General features: G+C 44.7%; 1 non-coding gene across 1 annotated transcript; it reads left to right on the plus strand.

The window, feature by feature from the left end:
- The first annotated feature begins 1,651 nt into the window (after nt 1-1,651).
- Nucleotides 1,652-1,723, plus strand: TRNAG-UCC (transfer RNA glycine (anticodon UCC)). Its single transcript has one exon. It is a non-coding gene; the product is annotated as a tRNA-Gly (tRNA).
- The last annotated feature ends 18,522 nt before the right edge of the window (nt 1,724-20,245 follow it).

Here is a 20,245-nt window from a genome sequence, read left to right on the forward strand (position 1 = left end):
TTTCTCTGTTGTTTTGTCCCGCAGCCATATCTAAGTCTAGAGTCTGACGGAAACCCGTCTGGTCGGGATGGTACATGACGAAAGAAGAAGACGTCATCCCATCTTTTCTTTTGGTCGGCGCCTTCTTCTTTCGTCAAGCCATATCTAAATGTTCGCGCCGCGCCTAAATTTTTTTAATTTGACAGCCTTTAAAATTTTGCTGCGTCGTTAGTCTCTGAAAGGCTCCTCATATGCCCGCAGTTAGCAAGCGGCCTTAATGTGAAAGCTTGATAAAAGCACTCCTTCTCTCACGACAGACTGGTTTCGTACTAGTAATGTCTTTAACGCTCCTTTTGAGCTAAATACTGAGCTGGTTGCTGTCGTTCCCTGCTTGTAGAGCCCTGGAAGGAAACAGGGTGGGCTTTAAGAGGTGAGTGTAATCTCTTTTTCTTTGTCAAGTATACGACCGCACCAATACCAGTAGGGGAAAATGATAAAGTGGAACTCACAGTGAGTTCACAAAGGTGAGCCTTGAAACCAGCTGACACAGACAGAATCTATTTCTCGAAGTTCCCATGAATGTTAAGAACAATTTTTTCAGAGGCTTCCATTCAAAAGAAGTCGGGATCTGGAAGCTAATTGACACTTTTCAAAATTTTTCTTCAGTATTTTTATTGCCGTGTTATGTATATCAGCGAACGTCCCGTAATTCACGACATTAAGTGAAAAAAATATAGGCTGGACATAAAATGTCTAGTAGAATAAAATGCCCTTTAGTGCCCTTGGATGCGAAGAATACAGTTTGCAATAGTTACAGAGGTGTTGAAAATGGCCAGGAAAAACGTCGATAAAGGCTAAATAGTGACCGTTTATAGAGGTGGTGAGAATGTAATTACCAGAAGAATAAAACTGGCTTAGAATGCATTCGCGAGGCGCTCTTAAGATATCCAAAGAAGGTTTACTTTATACCTGAAACGCAAGTAGTTAACGCTGGTTCTCTTGTTACAATCTCCATTGCCACTGACACTTGAAAGTGGAATGCCTTTTTATTAAATCGAGGACTCCTCATCGGGGGTGTTACAAAGTGTACGTTATAGCAGCGTTAACAGAAGGAGCGGACAATAGATTAGCGAATAGACTGCAGTTAAACGGTTATGTTTTTGAATGAAAAAATTTACTTAAGAGGAAAAGCCTGAAGGCGCCTTATAAAGATTTTAGTGCCCTGGCCCTTTGTTTGAACACGTCCGGAGAGCACACCCAGTGGCAAATCCAACCAGCTCTAACCTAACCTGATTTTATTCTGATTTTATTCAGACGAGAAAGAATTCACACGCAGGACAGCGCACTCAAAAATCATCTCTCTCAGTTAAACTTTTTTTCCTCTCTGCTCACAGTTGCTTGCTATTATGTTTCACGCTTTTGTTTCATTCGCTCTGAGCAAGTGGAAGCTAGGCCACCTGCTATTTCTGTTGTCACAAACCGCTCCGAACAGAACACGGCTTGTTTTTGTATATGGTCTGCGTGCCCCGGAGAAGTTGTGGTTCGAAGTCGACAATACATAGGACCGGTTGAAAGCGGTGATCAATGCGCATCTAGCTGCTAACGCACGAGGTACACCTCGACTGAATGGGCATAGTAGAAAGGCGGGCGTAGATTGCACAGCCTACGCAGGGCGTCGGTGGTATAGTGGTTAGCATAGCTGCCTTCCAAGCAGTGGACCCGGGTTCGATTCCCGGCCGACGCATCGTTTTTTTTCCCCTGCAACCTCTTAACAGCGTCAATGGTAGTTCGCACACACTGAAAAACATTTATGCAGCCATTATATTGCTAATTAGTCACCATTCTCTTTAGGTGGTGTGCCTCCTCAGTTCTAGACTCCGTTGGCCATCGTTACCTTGCGTTCCCGTTCGTTCAGCCGTTGTTAGTCTTGTCAGTCTGTGCTGAAGAGAGCAGCCTCCCAGTGGAGAAAGTCGGATAGTGAATGGAGATTCATTTTTTTGCGGGGCTTTATCACCAGTCCAAATTAGAAGGCAGATAAAAAAGGTTACTTGATCTGACGAATTGCTGTGGCGTCTAAAAGTTTATGGGATGCGAATATTGCGACGAAATTTGTAATGAGCGTGGGCACGACGGATTGCTTAGGATTTAGCCTTGCACGCTCAGAATCACTCTGGATATATCTATTACAGGCTACGAGCCTTTATGAAAACAAATTTTCTAGATAGGATTGCTTTCTGTAAACAATGAGTGCGGATATGCACTTAACCGACCGTTCCACTGTTTCTTCCCTGCGTGTTCGATTGTATGTTCGGATTTAAAGCAAGAAGCCATATTTGTATGCCGGAAATGTGTACACCTGTCAAAAACTCAGATTTCTCATGTTACTTCGTATTGTAGCAGGTTTCGTTACATGAAAACACGTGGGGCTCCTTAATTTCTTGTAATCACCAGTGACAATATATGCTTCTGAGTGCTCAAGATATGTCCGCAGCGTGCTAGTAGAGGTTCGATGATGCGTTGGGAAACTTGAGGACGTTTAAAGACAAAACCCGCGAGTAGTGTCAGCTGGGATTTTAAGGCCTCTATTTCACCTGGCTCTGATCTCCGTAGATTTCAGGAATACTGGCTCCAGAAATATGAAGGTGCAACACTGGAGATTGTCTTTTTGTTTCGCTCTGCAATATAGGGTATAGGGTGTAGTATAAAGAGCTCTGTGGAGGGTAATGTTAATAAGATTTAGCTGTGGTATTCAGGGGTCAACGTTAATGCTGTGGAAAGATGGAGGTTTAACTTCCTGGTGCCACAATTCCAATTCGGAGTTATGTTTTAAAGGAATGCAGTATATTTCTGTTATACTTTAAAAACAAAATAAATTATTAGCAAGTATTTCGGCGCATGATAGCCTTTGCTGCTGATTAACCACAACAGCCAGCACAAGAAAAGAACACTTTATTCCGAAGAGCAGAACCGTTGTACATCGAAGAGCGACTTGCATCTGCGAGCAGCAATTGGAGCTTTCCACTTGATTTTGGTTGCAGTGAATGTGACTGAAGCATCATTTGCAGAACATAATAGAATATCGGCTATTTTCAATCTGATGGATTTTTTTCTTGGAAATCTGCGCTTCACAGTGTACCAAAAGTTTAGGGGATCGTTATCTGCGTTCTGTGTGCAAGAAAGCAATCGTTGGAGGCCTAAGCTGGAAAGACCAAGCTTTCCTGCAGGCCTATAGTTTTAGTGCCTCTGTGGATCTTAATAGGCGATGTTTCTAAAATTTTCTCTATCAGTGCCTCCTTCTACTTCTCAGTGGCAGCATAGATATGTTACATTCAGATAGTTGTTTGTTGCCTGGTCAAAACAAATCATGAGGCCACAGATATCATCCTGCACGCAGAATGCACACAACAATGAATAAAACGGTGTTTTATGTGGAGGTGCACTGTTTTACACCTACTTTTTGCCACTGTGCGTCCTGTCGATGGCGCCATAACTTTGCATTGGGTTCCTTCTTGCGGCTGCTCTAACCGTCCGGTCGACAATGCTGTCGGTTCTTGCCCAGCCGAAGAAACACACTGAAAACACTCTCCGAGAATTGTTGAGCATGCCGTAACACAGAGCTGGGATTAAAGCATTTACCATCCAGTTACGGCTCTCATGTTAAAATCCTTGTTTCTTTCTTCTTGTTATATTGTAGACGGCGCCATAATTGTGAACTTACATTTCTGAATGCCTGCGCATCTCTATCATTTCCAGCACACGAAACTTGTCTTTGTTGCTACTGTTGTTTAGTATTTACTTCAAGCATACTACAATGGCGACAAGGAAATTCGATTTTTTTTTTATTGGGCGAAATGCGTTCTGATATATTTCACAGTGCCATTCACTGCTTGAACACCATAGTCGTCCTCTTCGATTTCAGAGAAACACCTCTTGTGTAGCCAGGTCCTAAGCTCAACTTTTATCGTACCGCTAAATAACTCTTTCGCTTTTGTTTACACCTTTTTGCCGTTTTCTTCTCATTCTATGCGAAATCGACACCTTACTATTGTATAGTTTTAGCTTGCCACCGCCAGGACCACCTCAATATCATGCACGGTGCAAGATACGCGCAGATAGTTTATTTACTTTTTAGTCTAGCCATTGGCCCTTTTATATGTCCATTTATGGTTGCCCCATTTGAAAAAGAACGTATACATATATCACTAATGTTCAAAAAACGAAACTTGTTCGTTTCACTGCGCGGAATGAGGAGTTGCACTACACTTATGCTATTAATTGTCAAGGCGTTTATTATAGGAGTGCACCTTACAGAAAAAGAATCTTGGGACGAGCACTATGACTACATATTAGCCAATGCTTACACAACTTTAAGTTCTATAGAGCGGTGATTGCGTCATGGTAACAAAGAAACTAAATTGTTTTTTATAACACTCTTATAATAATAATAATTATTATAATTGGTTTTTTGGGGAAAGGAAATGGCGCAGTATCTGTCTCATATATCGTTGGACACCTGAACCGCGCCGTAAGAGAAGGGATAAAGGAGGGAGTGAAAGCAGAAAGGAAGGAAGAGGTGCCGTAGTGGAGGGCTCCGGAATAATTTCGACCACCTGGGGATCTTTAACGTGCACTGACATCGCACAGCACATGGACGCCTTAGCGTTTTTCCTCCATAAAAAGGCAGCCGCCACGGTCGGGTTCGAACCCGGGAACTCCGCATCAGTTGCCGAGCGCCCTAACCACTGAGCCACCGCTGCGGGGCACATTGTTATACGCCGAAAACTCAAATATGCTTCTCTAATCTGGAACCTTTATTTATGTTATGTAATATCCAAATTAGAAGCACTGCAAAACAAAGCTGCGCGCGTTATCTCATATCAATATTCCACATATTCCGGCATTTCAATGATTAAGCGCGACATAAATCTTCAAATCTTGGAAACCAGGCGCAAATTTTATCGTTTAATGTTTTCCAAGAAGATTTATCATAGCCCTTCTGTATACACCGCTGAGAAAACTAAACCTGCCACTGTACGTTTCGTTCGTATCGACCATAATTGCAAAACGAAGCCTCCATTTGCTACAGCACCTTAATTACGATTATCATTTCTTTATGTTGCGATTATTGAATGCAATGCGCTTCCCGAAGTTTTTGTCTGCATTGCGAGCAACGAGAAATCAGGAGACAGTCTGGTAACGCATCTAAGTGATTACGTAGAAAACTGAACTGAATGTGACCTGTTCTGCCTCCTTTGCTTTATTGATATCTGTTAGTTTTCCTTTTCACCTATTTCCCCCCCCCCCCCCAAAGTCTCATGCATCTGTTACTTGTGTATGTACATATGTATATGTACGTCGTACCTACTGTATTTTTTAGACTTTTTATTTGCTAACGTGTGATGACCCAATGTAATGCTTTGATAATGTTGTGATAACGCCTTCCTCCCAATGTAATGCCCACCGGGGCCTTTGGACAATACGTTGAAATGAATAAAAATATAAACACAATCTTTTGTCTTTCCAGCTCTACTAATAACTCCATTCTGCTATTACTAGAGCATTTCTTGTTGTAATCCATTGCCTGGTCTTTCGCCTCCTTGTGCCACCTTGGTACTTATGTACATTGTACATTGTGCTGCCTTTATGTTACACATTGCCGGTTCCACGTTTTCGAAGAACCTTTGGACTGTCTCGTCATTACTGGACGTAGACGCGTAGGACTGTGCAACCTTCAATTTTTCCTTTTGATAAACTTGATTACAATAACTACCACCCTCTTGTTAATGCTATAGAACTCCTCAAGTTGCAGCTATAACCTCATTGATCACGAATGCCGCATTAAGCTATCGTCTGTCTTCTAATCAAAGATACACGCCTGCCTTTTAGCTCGGTGTAGGCTTCATGGTCGTCTTAGCAACTGTAAGCCTATAGATCACAGCTGATGTCCGCTACTTCCTTGAAAACGCTGTTTAATCAACATCACTGGATGAGATTTTAGCTTTAAGTAGAGCTTGTGTTCAGGCTAGTTATTTGTTTATAATGAAAGCTTATGTGTGGAGGCTGCATTTTTCGGCTACTCCACGTTTCTTTGGACTCAGGGCCGTGAGTTATATACAATATGGTATTTACCACGATATTAATATCAGTTATTGCACTACGGTAAAACGCAACTGAATCTTCTGCGCTCCACTAAGCGGCTCGCAGGACGCAACGCTTCCGCAAGAGCTCACGGCTTGTGAGTATATAGTTTTTCACAGCAGCTTGCACCATTCTATTTACAGTTAAAAGCGTGATAGCGCCTCTCCAAACATATGTAGAGCATTTGCGTTGCCAGTGAGCTCTGGCGCCGTGTCACCCTGTAAGGCCAGACAATCAGCCGAGATACTGTAAAGTCTGAGGCCGAGCAGTCTTCCACTGCCATCGAAACAACAAAACAGCGAAGAAAACTCTGTGATAAGGGTGTGCCGAACCGGTCCTCTTGTTCTCGCCCACTTGCAGTGCCCAATTTTACTCTAAACGAAAAATCTCCGGTGAGATAAACGTCAAGCCGATGGCGCATCTCAGAATACTAGTATGCAGAAAGTTGCAGCCGCACAAACCGTCCGCCAGTGAACGTCGACGTTTTCTTTTGAGTGTCTCGCTGTCACGATAAACGCGAAGCCAGCCCTCTTTTTTTGAAAGTTGATCCCGCCCCAGTCTGAAATGCACTCGCGTTAGCAGGACAGCTGCTGGAGAGGAAGAGCTGAGCGTCCCGGGATGCAGGCCACCCACTACACGCACCCACGGCCCACTGTCATGCGTGCACGCAAGATCACGGGGTTCTTATGGTGCTGGACAGCGTGGCACCCCTGGGCTGACGGAAGACGCACCGCTAGCGAGCCCAAGCAGTCTGGCTGGCCCGAGCTCGACCGCACTATAGGAGCAAATCAACCACACTCTAAACAAAAATACACCTATGTGGGAGTAAAAAGGGAGTAAAGTGTCCTCTAGCGCGCACCTTTTTATAAAAGGGTGTGCGCTAGAGGACCGTTTTACTCCCTTTTTATTCCCTTGGTTTAGAGTGCTGCCGAGCGCGCTTCCATTGGTCGGCCGCTCCACTGGCTAGGGCGGCGACGGCGAGTCGCCTGGCGGCGCCTCACTTCAGCAACCCACGCGTGAGACTCCCTTGGAAAGGCAAGCTGAAGCGCGGTTAGCGGGAGCACCGATGGTCGGCAGCTCTAGCGGCTCTAGAGGAGGTGGTGGTGGTGGTGGTGACAAGCCTTCTAGAGGAGGCGGCGGAGTGCGCGTTCGGAGCGAAAGAATGCGGAGTAATATTCCCGGAGTACGCCCTCCGCCAGCGCTATGGGTGTAATAACCGCTTATTCTACCCTTCGCTCCTTGCCTGCTTCTCTGGCGGCGGTTGCTGCTCTCCTCGTTTCGTACTATTGCCCGCTAGTTGAGCAGCGCCGCGTCAAAACGTAAGGCAAAAGGCAACTAACCACGTAGGGACGCAGTCCACGTAGTGCATAGGTGCACAGATTCTTTTTCACCGGAACAACGCAGTGGAAACCTTTAAAAGAAGGCGTTCTTTTCCCAGAATTTTCGTTTTTATGCCGAAAGTCGCAGACTGATAAATTTCATGCTACACAAGGCATAATCAAAAAACGCTTTAATTGGGTTGGTCTTGGGGGATTTACGTCCCACAGCGACTCAGGCTAAGAGTGCCACCGTAGTAAAGGGCTCCTGGAATTTCGACCACCTCAGGTTTTTTAGCGTGCATTGATCTCGCATAGTACGCGGGCCGCTAGAATTTCGCCTCCATCGAAATCCGACCACAGCGGCTGGGATCGAACCCGCGTCCTTCGGGCCAGCATCCGAGTGCAATAACCACTGAGTGAATGCGGCGGCCTAAAAAAACGCTTAAACTATAATTATAACTACGCAGCGCACCCTATACAGTCTTTGCTAGGAGCGTAAGGCTCCAGCCTATTCTTCAAGTGGCCAATCGACGCATGTATCCAAAATTTTAATCTGATTTTATCCCTACGCAGCCTGTCGGATGCAAAAAGCTCTAATCAACACAGCCCCTCCGGCTGTGGTTCCTTTTAGGGGAAACATTTTTTCATACGTCCCAGATACAGTCAAGCTTTCAATCTCTGTTTAAAGGCACCTGCACATTCTCGCGTGTGCTACATGGCTTAACATTCATTGAAGTGAAATTAGGTTACAATGCGCATTGACGTTATGCCTACACGAGAATTTGCGCCCTCGTTTTGAGAATAAATAATATACACAAGTACAGGCACAACTGCATTGCAGTGAATTGCAGCAACGAAATATTCGCCTCTAGAACTAAGTGGTCAGCTTAAATCGCTAAAGTATATTAGCGCCATAGCAAACATTCCGTCGTACTGCCGTCGGACGAAGCCTCCGCGAGCCTAGAGTGGTATTTTCTACTCCGGGATCATGTAGAAACGGAGTCCTGTCTTCGTGCGCTTCAAATTAGGACACTATAGATATTTTAGATGATGACCACGAACGTCGACAGCATGGCTACTACTGAGCGCAGCCTACTCGAAAGTGAATGCAGCAGAAGGCAAGGAGAGGGAAAATACGTAGTATAAAAAAAAAGATTTCTATTGTATTTGGCAGGTACTTTAAGGTCGTAAATAGCAGTTTTATCTCGCAAGCATTATCCTTCGAGGCTAAGAACTAGCCCTTAACGAGAATGCTTAACCTAAAAGGTGATCATTGAAGTCCGCTATATAATGAAAATTTATAGGTTAAGTTGAGACCCAAAAAGAAAGCTTAAATGCTGAGGGAACCAATGCTGGTTAATAAATCATTGTAGAAACCAAAGATAAGAAATGGACTTGGATAGGCCATGCAATCCAAAGGAATGACACCGTTAGTTGTTAGAAATAATCTAGTATATCGCGAGAGGAAGTAAAAGTAGTAGAGAGGCTGCTCGGAGCCAGGTTAGTTTTGATTTCAGTTCTTGGTTCATGCTCAGCGTTGATGTGTTTTCCATTGCCTCCGCAATTTTGGTACTGAGAGTGCTTTTTGATTTCAGTTCTCGGTTCATGCTGGGCGTTTATGTGGTTTCCATTGCCTCCGAAATTATAAACTCACGCCCAAATTTCTTGTATCTCTCACTTCCGCCTTTTGGGGTCATGTTTAAAGAATTCATAAAGTTCACTGAGAACAGAGCAGAGGACGAGGTCCGGCCTAAAAACTATTTCAATACTCCGATACCAGGATAAGGACGGAGAAATAGGGCATGCAGTTCAAGGGGCAGACATGTGCATCTCGAATACCCCGCCTGTAGGTCCGCCGGGCGTCTCCCAGCAGCCGTTGAAGGGCCTCTGAGAAAAAGGTCAGTTCAGCCAGAGTGAAGTGATAACGACATTATGCGAGTAATTGCCCACCGATGTATTTTCTGAAAACCAAGCTTTCTAGAAGACAAAAAACGCAATTTAATAAAATTCATTTTAAAAATAATACGATAGTAAACTGGGCAATGCTTAGTTTGCTGTTGCTGATCTCCGAAGCTAGGTCATATTCGCATTTAATAAAAGTTTTGATCACGAAGGCCATTAATTTCTCGACGTCATTAAAAACGCATCGATTTTTATTAGACTGGCAAGGAAAAAATGCCTAATTTGAATTGAAAACATCTTGGCAGTAAATGGGCCTTTGGCTGCCGAGCGAATGTCAGCAGAGCCATGAAAGAACCATAGAATCGGATTTTAATAACAAAGATATTCCACCTACCCGTTCTTGGTGCCCTTTAAACAGGCCTAAATTACTGTCGTGTTTTTAAAAGAATAAGAAAATAAACAAATCTTTTATTCGTGGTTGCGAACCTGCTATTTCGATTTCGACAAGAAAAGTAACTACACTGGTGGTTGTGCAAAAGGTCACAATGGCTGAGAGCTCAAGGGGCAGTCTGACCAGATCGCTTCGCTTTTTTATTCCTCCGGCCAAATGTACTGGCGCGTAAGCGCTGACGCAGTCTGTGACCTCATAGCTCGTATAAGTTGCTGCGGCAGCAGCCTTCTAAATTACGAAGAAAGGAAACACACAAGGATACCTCCAGTGACGTCCGTGGGCGTCTTAGCCAGAACAGCGAAGGCTGTTAAGCTTGTTCATTGCGACAACAGCTGTCAGGGCTACGTGCATTTGCGTCCTTCTCGGCCACTGGACGGAAGCCCACGCACGATGCTATTCACGGCTCCAGAAGCTCCGTGCTTCGTGCCCGTGGTTCACTTCTGTAAATATAAAAGACGGAGCATGCATATTAAAAACTCTCGCGACACTCTGTTTGCGACATTACGCGGCACGCGCCTCTGCTCCATGTAATGTACGTGAAGGGTAGTTTTGTAAAAAAACAAACACCAAGATTTTAAACCCTCGCTTTGTGAATCTTCAGCTGATTTGCATAATCGGGAGTTTTTTCGCCTGGCGTAGCATTTACGCCATGTGCGATTTAAGCTTTGTTTCATCTCTTTATAATTTTTTTTCCTTTCAACTATGTACCTTCTTTCCTTTATACGTTTCATTGACATTACCGTTTCCTTTATCCTGTGCGGATTGTCTATGCACACAGTATTGCTCGTTGTTCTCAGCCTAAGTCATGCCCACTGCTTTACTATTTTTTTTATTAGAAGTGGAACGAGTGAAAAACTAGTTTACCGACAGTTTCTGTTTTTTTTATTTTTCTGATTGGCCCAAAATATTGATATTCTATGCGGTTCTGATATGCGACCTTGTGTCCTGACTTGTGTCGCTGCCTGGTGGTTGTTCGGTTGGTAGCTCACAGAGTCTCGTATTGCTGGAATAAAACCGCCTCACAAGCATGTCTATTTAATAGTGTTTCGAAAAAATCGAAATGAAGCCCGATGGAGGCTCGAGGTAAATATTGTTTCTGCTGTGCATATATTTCCTCCCTGGTCAATATGGTAGGTGGAAAGTGCTATGGGATATATTCTCGTCGAGGATAGAAGTTTGAAGGCTGCTGAGGGATAACGTTTGTAAAGATATGCCCTGGAACAAAAAAGTGACAGATACAAAAGTAGAAATGCCCCGGAAGTCACCTCGCGTATAATAATAAACCCATGATATTGATAAAGCAGGGCCTCTTCGTTAGCGCCACGAGTCTGGTCGTTAGAATGCACTATCGACCTGTGATCTTGAACTTAAGAGAGAGTGATGGAAGGTCCTGACAGAAAACGTCGGCGTGAGAGTGGTTTTAGGGCTTGTGCTTTTTAAATCTCCGATTACTTTTTAATACTCATTCCTTTCTCCTTATCGGCGAAAAACTTTCGGGCACGAATGGCCAGTATTAAAGCAGCAAATGCTCTTGGCGTAATATATGTGCATGAAAAAAAAATGTGAAGAGCGAAAGAAGAGAGATTGTAAGTGCTCACCAGGAAGGATTCTCTGCGGGACAAACTGAACCTGATCCTCAGTGTTGCCCAGCATCGATTCAGTTCGCTTTTTCCCGCGGGTTCTATAGTGATGCAGCAAGAAAAGTAATGCTGCAAATTACTTTAAAATTTTGTACTTTTGTCCTGAGCGCTCGCGAAAGTTCTTCCGGATATTATTAGCCGCGTGTTTTTTTATACTGCGAAGTCGACGATTGTGAATGAATCGTCGTTGTTGTGGTGAATGTTGAATTCGAGTTGTCGACAGTAAATTGATCTCTGTCGTTCGTGCCTTTTTCAAAAGCTCTCCTGATGTAAAAATTTCAAACATACGTCCAGTGTAATGCCGCTTTATGATTTTGACTGAAACTGAACGCAATTTGTGATATCAGTTCTATTTCATGCGCTAGCTCAGCACCTCTTAACTCTTTCAATAGCGCCCCCATTTGCCATTACAACCCGTTATTTATAAATTCGAACACCAGTTTTGAACGCTTGCAGGCCGTTCGTGAACATGCCGTGTTATCTGCCTTGAAATTACAAAACTGGTTTATTTTTCTTTAGTTTGTCTTTTCATGTGTGGCGGCGATTTTTAAACCACGTGTGAAAACAGCGGAGCGCAGAGGTTATGAATTTTCGCCTCCGGTACATGGAGCACGCGCTGTAAAACGCCGCAAGTCTCTCGACCCGCCGTGGTGGCTCAGTGGTTAGGGCGCTCGACTACTGATCCGGAGTTCCCGGGTTCGAACCCGACCGCGGCGGCTGCGTTTTTATGGAGGAAAAACGCATAGACGCCCGTGTGCTGTGCGATGTCAGTGCGCGTTAAAGATACCCAGGAGATCGAACTTATTCCGGAGCCCTCCACTACGGCACATCTTTCCTCCTTTCTTCTTTCGCTCCCTTCTTTATCCCTTCCCTTAAGCCGCGGTTTAGGTGTCCAACGATATATGACACACATACTGCGCCATTTCTTTTGCCCAAAAAACCAATTATTAATATTATTATTATTAGTTCCATCCGTTCTTTATTTCTGTGGACGATATTGGTAGCAGTGAGTCTGAGGATGCTGCCGCATCGCACAACTTTAGTTGACATATCGAATGAGGCCTGAGAAAGCAGCCACAACAGCAGTGGCAGCGCCTCGGCTGTTGTCTTATTTTGCCTGTCATGATCAATTGAGCTGCAGTTTAGTAAGATATTGAAATTATCCTTGCTATATGTCTAATTTGTAGGGATTATTCATCATTGGGCAGGATTTCGCATAGGTTTCGCTCACCCTACGGTTCAGTGCACAGACGTGCCTGATTATAGAGTCCAAAGTGATTGTTTTCTGGCTAAAAAACTAAACAAGCTTTAACTTTAATGAATTTAGGTTAATTTTGTAACTTCATAAAAGGCGTAGTTTTTCTTTTATGGTACCAGCGTTTCTGTGGAAGCTACGTTGAAACTTCTCCTATAATTTTTGATTTCGGAAACAATTTAAATAACAAGATATGAAGCGCGTTATTGAAAATTATATTCTTAAAACGTTTTTTCAACTGGCTTCTTTTTGATGTCCTGCAATAAATTTAAGCTCCCGAGTTCTAAGAGCAAAACAAACTTAGCGGATGTTATTTTTTTTTGTACGCGGTAGCAAAAGAGATTATCAGAGAATCTTGGCTCTCTAGAAGAGGCAGGGTAACAGACATTTTTAACACACCGCTCACCTACTAGCAAAGGGAGTACATCGTACCCCAACCGGGTGCTTACAGTGCATGCGTCGTCGTCACCGTGGGGCCCGCACTTGCCCGCACTTTCTTTTTTACTATGCTAATGTAGTGCAGGACGGAATTCTTTTTTTTACCGTTTAGGAAGCCACTATAGTCACATTTACTTGAAATATGTAGCTATCAATAGTTCTAGTGTGCAGCCTGTTGTTTAGCTATTTACATGAGCAAGCTGGAAAAGCGGTTTCATTTGCCATAACCTCAGGCCAAGGAGGCAATGCTTCCTAACTTAGCGCTATCATCAATGCAGCTTTGCGATCAGCTGTTGCTGCGGATGGTGGTATACGTTGGACGTGAAGTTTGCTTGGCTTTGCTCCGAGCTAATTCAACACCGCGTCAACCGTTCTTGCAACCTCCCCCCCCCCCTCCTACTTACCCCTTTCAATCTTCTGGACTGTGTTTTTTTCCTACGGCTAATCCCTTTCCTAGGAAATGTTTTCCTTTGCAAATTTCGCTGTACTCGCCTCACCTCTGCGTCGACGATAAGAGTTCTATCTCAATATTATGTATATTTTTGGATTCCTGTTATGAATTTTCGAAAAATTTTCTTCCTCGTTATAGGTTGTTTCACACGGTTTTGCTAAACCACTGAGCATATTTACCGTATGGAGAAGTGCATCGCTCGCAGGTACGTATTAGTTGTGTGTTTCCGCAAGTCTGCCCAAGGTCTCGACTACTTTCGCTAGTTTCTCTCACCAGGACTTATATGCATAGGCGGCGCGCTTTGCTAAGCCTTCCGAATAGTGTCGTAGGTGCATTCACAGAACTCGCCGTATTCATAAGCTAACCGACTGCGGTGCGTCTCTCTCCGTTGGATGAGGGAAAGAGAGCGAACAATTGAATGGAGAGGCAGGGCAGGCGTTAGTCGTTGGTGTGTACGTATGTGTTTGGCTGACAACCGATTTATTCTCTACATGCTTTCCAGGGCCTGCCACCGCCACACCAAGCAGCAAGGACCTCGCTTTTGTCTTGTCGTCAGGCAGTGCAGTTTTAGAGCCGACCCTTAAAGAGCTCTTTCCATTGAAGCTTGACTCCTTTTAGCCAGCCAGTCCATGCGGGAACGGTACGAAACAAAGGCGCACTTGCATCAGAACAGTGTGAATACTCGTTTGTACGTGTCGGGTCATCAGTATACAGATGAAATTGGAAAAAAAAGGACTGCGGAAGGTCTTGCCGCCGAAGCGTGTGCCAACTACTACCACGCAGCTCCTTTGAGCATTCTGTCCACTACCTCCCGTTTTTCATTTCACGTTCTTTATCTCAGGCAGGAAAAGGCTCCTCCCTTTCAAGAAAAAACAATCACGGTCGTCTAGCAACGATACAACGCCGAACTTCTTTTTCCACCCAGTTTCTTCCTCAAGTGTTCCTACCGTGATCTGGGATTCAGGAGTAAGGAAGAGGCAATGGGGCTGGACGCGTAGGCGTTGCAGCCTTTGCCGTCCCGTGCCGCTGACTGCGTGCTTGACTGCAGGTTTATGGCTGCTTTTGGATTTCTCTTGCTTGATGGCTGCGGGCGGCTTCAGATGGCCATATTTCGCGCCTGAAATAGATTATATATTTGAACTGATTAACATGCGCGCGTTGTCGCCGCAGTGGGACGCAGCGTTGCTTGTTGCCCTTTCTGTGTCTCTTCTCTTGTCCGCGCCTGGTTTTAGTTTCCCATGTGCATTATGCGTGATCGCTTTCCGGAAAGGCTTGTTTGGTTTCCCACACGCTGTACATTCTCATCATGCGTGACGACTGGGATTTCGGCTGTGCCTTCTAAGGTTTCACCGAGTTGCTTCCTTTATTGGCGGCAAAAACGTGCTTAATACTCACAATAATCATCATTATTTATCAAGGTTGCCTGCATTAGGCACCGAATTTCTCTTTTTCGCTGCTTTTTAACGAGCACTTTTTTCTAGTGCCATCTGCGGCCACCCCATCCCATATGATTTACTTTTTTTTCACATCATGGGCCGTTGGAAGCCAAGCTACGATCTCCCCTCCGAATTCCCCTAGTTGGCATAAAATGCGGTCGATTGCGTGTTATCTGCCCTACAGAACCCAGCCAAATTTTTTTATTCCCGTTTCTTTGCGCGAGCACATTGCTAAGTATACTTTGTGTGTAGTCAAAGCATGCTGCTTCCTGTCTCTTCACGCTGACAGCTTAGAAATGCTACGCACCACATAGTGGACCGCATTTTCTCACTTAATTTATTGAAATATTGAAAGAAACCGTACTCATGTTTAACATGATACGTGTAGTTCAAAGCAGTGCAGCCAGGGTCCTGCTTCGTAAACTCGTGCTCTGCTGTCGAGTTGGTGATCAGTGGGTGAGGCCGCAAGTTTCTTTGAGCTTCTGTGGTGGTGCACGGAATAAACATTCGGCTGCTAGTCAGAAGCGGCAGATCCACTCCGAGGCAGTAATACTATGCTTTTGGCCATCTGGTGACTCACTCAACGCAAGTTCTCGTTGTAGCACGGAGATCGGCCTCGCAGGAGGCAACGGATGCGCGCTCGCCATCTTGTCTTTCTCTCCTTTTAAGCTATAGCATCTGCAATGGCGAACAGTGCGTCGTCTACAAGGCAACACATTGGTGATACAATGAAAGCGACAACGAGGCATTTTGGACATATATCTCGGTACATTCACGGTGACATTGCTAGTATTTCGTACATCTGTGGCGTCCTTATTTTTTGCTCTAAGTGTTTTCCTTCGCGTTTTGTTTGGCTGTGCTTTAAGTGGCTTATTTTTTTCTCATGCTCATTGGTTTGTGCCAGCTCTTGCTTTCTCGTTGTCTGCTTCGGTGGGCAGGCGGAGAAAAGACTAAATGAAGGAGGCGACACGGATATAAGTCTCGTTTATATGCCGTATATATGCCTTGTGGGTGTTTGTTAGGTGGTATGATATCTTGTCCTTCCGTTTCCTATCATATTTCTTTCTATTTTTTTTTTCTAGTGCTGTGTAGTCCCGAAGTTGTGTGCATCTACGCCGGTCGCGCTGACGCGTAATCGGCAAGTGCTAGCAGCTCGACGGCTACGCCCCGGTCATTTTATCGGCGCAAGATTTCCTGTGGCATACTTCTCCATGGCTTCTCTAGGATCAATTTATTGAAAAATGCATAATTTACCACAGTTTTGTAAACGTAAAACCTGGGACCACGGCGCTCTTTGCCCAAAGGTGCCATTGTGCTTGTAAATTAAATCGTAATCATCGAAATATTTTTCAGGTTTGGTGAAGGCGGAGTTTTAAGATGCCTCACGGACAAAAGATACGAAGAGAAACGAAACCGACAGCGTCAAAAGCTGGCTGCATCACTTAAAGAAATAACTGTTATTTTTTCACATAAATCAGCGTGTGCTGCTAGTTTACGCCTGGAAAGAATTATACGAATTTGACCCGAATATCTCTGATCATCTTTACTCCCTGTGGCACCTCTAACGTGAGCCGCCAATTTCTTCGGAAAAGGAAAAAAGAACACTAGAAACGGCTTGCACTTGTTTTTTTGCGTTGGAATTTGTACAACCATTCAAAAAACAAGAATTCGCTCACTGTGTAGTGATTGCGCGTCTAACTTTCTGATGGATTGCATGGCTATCGCAGTGGGGCGCTGTGACTCCAACGATGACGTTGCTTACGGCAGCACATCGGCATCGTTTAGTTTGTTTGTTGCCGTATCATTATTATTATGTATTTTTCTTCATTTACTTAATTACATTCTAATAATCCATGTTAGATAAAGTTTTGTTCTGGTCATTGGCTAGCATGTTCGCGACGTTGAAAATGGCTTTAAGGTTTTCGAACTTGTTTTTGAGAATATTGAACGCCCATTCGCATGCACCTCGTTCTTTTCGTTAGAGAAGCTCGATAAATTTAAATTGGTTTTACAAGAGTTTAAACATCCGAAAGCAACCCAGGCTATGAGACGCCGTTGTAAACGGCTCCGGAAGTTTCAACCAAATGGGGTTCTTTAACGTGCACGGACATTAAAGGAAATTTTGAGTAATTTAATTTGCTGCCTGTATAATACGCCGGCCTAGAATTTACTTCGGGTAGTACTCAAATAATTCAGCTCTTTAAAGAAAAATACTAGGCTTAAAGTTAAAAGGAGAGAGTCGACTGTGTCAGTGAAGAAACTTGCGTTTGTAATAAAACAAACTAGAGGTATGGGTTAACCTGCACACGTGTATTGCTAACTGCGACTGTGGTACTCAGTGAAGGTAATGTTAGATACCAGCAGGAGCAGCACACTTTCCACGCTGTGCTCAAGACAACATGTAATTTTATGTCGTGAAAAAAACGGCATGCCTTTCCCTAGGTAAGAAGACACTATATAGCTGCAGAATCGTTTTCCCAACTATTTTATAGAAATTAGGGCTGATTGGTGCAGATACGTAATTTCAGAAAAAATTTATAACTGCACACCACACCAAAAAGAAGGGGTAGACACCTCGCGCCCTGACTCGCAAAGTAAAGATTGATAGAAAGGCGGGCGACTTACAAGAGTAAACCCACCTCAAGTCCAGCCCGACACAATCGACAATGGGGATCAACTGCTAGCACAAACAGTTCCACAAAAAGCTGCTAATCAGGAGAAAACGGTAGCTGGTTGTCTTAGTAAGCAAATTCCTTCTCCGACATGGCCCTGAAGGATCAACGGGCTAGCAATTGGAGGAATTCCTAATATCAAAATCCTCCCATTTTCCCGCGGATCACCTTCGATTTACGGAACAGACCACTGTTGCTCGAAAAGAGTGGCGTGCATTTACATTTTCGGCCGTGCGCTGTTAGTTGGTCCAGTGAGTTACAATTAAGCAAATTTGAAAATTAGTGGCTGGTAGTCAAATGAGCATACTTTGCACAACAAAATCTACTTCGCTTTTTGTAAAATGTCGGAAGGGCGTTGCGTAAAGACTTCCGTTGCCGTGCAGTGACGTGTACTTTGGTCAGAGAGGCTGACGTGTGCGCATACGGCTATTTAGGATGATGTTCTACGTATAACTTCAGTAAAAAAAGGTCGAAGGGGCTATATTATATAGGGCTCTATAATATATAGCCCTACGTATAACTTCGCTTTTCCATTCAACCTTCAGTTGCGAGTCAAAGTATGCGGTGCGTGCCTCTTCCTTTTGTGCCTCGCCCAGATTCCTCTGTTTTCGCCATTATGAATGCGCGGCAACTAGTCCGTATTTTGTGTTTTGTTTTTCCACGACATTAGGCGACAGCCTGTCTAGAGCGGCACGTGTAAAGATTGCCATTTTACATGCGGCAGCAGTTTTGCAACAGCGGTGTCCTCACGCGGCGAAGCACTCAGAATAAAACGCCGGGCCCACTTTAGCCCACTTCCTTGTCCCGGGCATTCGACCTATGCCCCAACATTTCTCTTTCTATGTTTTTTTCTGTCATCTACGCTGGCCAGCAACCGACGCACCTAACTAGCGGAACCGAAACAATAGCCATCCTCTTTCTCCGTTCTCCTGTCACATTCCGCGGATTTCTTTTTCCCCTCCGTAGTGGGCATTTAGCTGACAGGTCGTATTTGTGGCACACAAAAGGATAAGGAGACAAAGAAGGAGAGATGGAGATGAAGAGGGTGTGTAGTATAGAGCAGCCAATGGTACAGCAACTTCATCCAGAGCAGAACCGGAGTGTTGTAGTGGCGGCCTTGCCCTTCTGCAGATAACGGCCCGAGAGGTGCTCCCCGCCTCATTACGTAATTGACGCGGCGAAGGGACACTCTTCCCCAATCGTTATTTTTTTTTTCATTCGGCTTGACCTTCGTCTTTGCCTGCCGCCGTTTTCCCCAGTCTTGAGTGCCTTCTGTTGAATCTGCCCACTCTGCTCCTGTTTGCTCTTATCATCATCTATCGTCTTCCTATTCCTCCTCCACTTCTATGTAGGAAATGCAATGGGGACATTGTGGATTGCATTCCCCTCTTATTGTTGCAGCGGCGATGGAACTCGGCGACAGTTCTCTCATTTTCTTTGACCTATGCCTTTTACGTGCAGTGGTGACGTGTTACATATTGCCGCGATGACTGTGCATTTGCAAACGCAAGGCGCATCAAACCGAAGGCGGCATCAGAAGCAGCAGCAGAGTTCTTCTTTCGTTTGCTTTGAACCTTTTAATCACTTTTGGTCTTTAGTTAAGCATGGCAGCCAGATCTTGACCAGTATATGTTGATCTGATTATTCCCTATTTTTCTTTTCGTCCTTCGCCTGGTCCTTTTTAGAAGCGCTGTAGAAAGCGTAGGTATAGCTGTGTTAAGAGTCTCAACCTCTAGTCTGCTACGCGTGCCACATACCATCGCTCTTACTTGTTTCTCCTCGGGACTCGCTGATCCCCTGTTCTGTTGTTGTCGGTCACACACATAGTTTCGGCCCCTCTCGTCGCTTTGCCTTCATCGATAGTAGGTTTCATTTGCGTCATCTTTTTTCTTTTTTCGCCACATCTCTCACTGCGTGTTATCTTCTCCCGGTGTACACGTGCTATTTGTTGGAGCTGCAGCCTCGGGCGTTCCTCTTTCTCATCCTCTCGAAATTAGGGAAGCTGCGTACAGGCGCGTCTCCATGTCGGTCCTTGCACTTTTTTTGTATCTTTTTTTTTCACACTGGCATCCGCCATGGCTTGATTTGTTGCTGGCAAGTGTCAAGGGGTTTATGTTACACTCCTCATTGCTGCTTGCAACTTGGTGTGCTCCTTTGAGCGAGAGTGCAGGTCAACGCCAGAGGCTTTGTTGTTTCCTCCTGGACTGCTTGCCGACCTAACAAAGCGGCTGCTTCAACGGCTGCTGTTTGGTCGGATGTAAGGCGGAAACCAGCTTCGGTGCGTCTTACAAGAGAATGCCGGTCGCCGACCTAAACTTTATTCTCTTGGCGCAGTGCTTAAAAACGGATGGGAACAAGATTCGTAGTCAAGGAAGGCGGAGTTCTGGTACTAGTGAAATTCTGCTGAGCGCCCGTCTCGCATAGATTTTTGAGTTAGACAGCGCTTACGATACATACCAGACGATACATACCAGTCCCAACATTTAACACAATAACGTTAAGGAGCTCGTGCCGCAGAAAATCTGACGTCGTCCGTCTGCGTCAAGGGCGTCAGCGTCGTGAAC

This window comes from Amblyomma americanum, chromosome 9 (genome assembly GCF_052857255.1).
Source record: "Amblyomma americanum isolate KBUSLIRL-KWMA chromosome 9, ASM5285725v1, whole genome shotgun sequence".
NCBI lineage: Eukaryota > Metazoa > Arthropoda > Arachnida > Ixodida > Ixodidae > Amblyomma > Amblyomma americanum.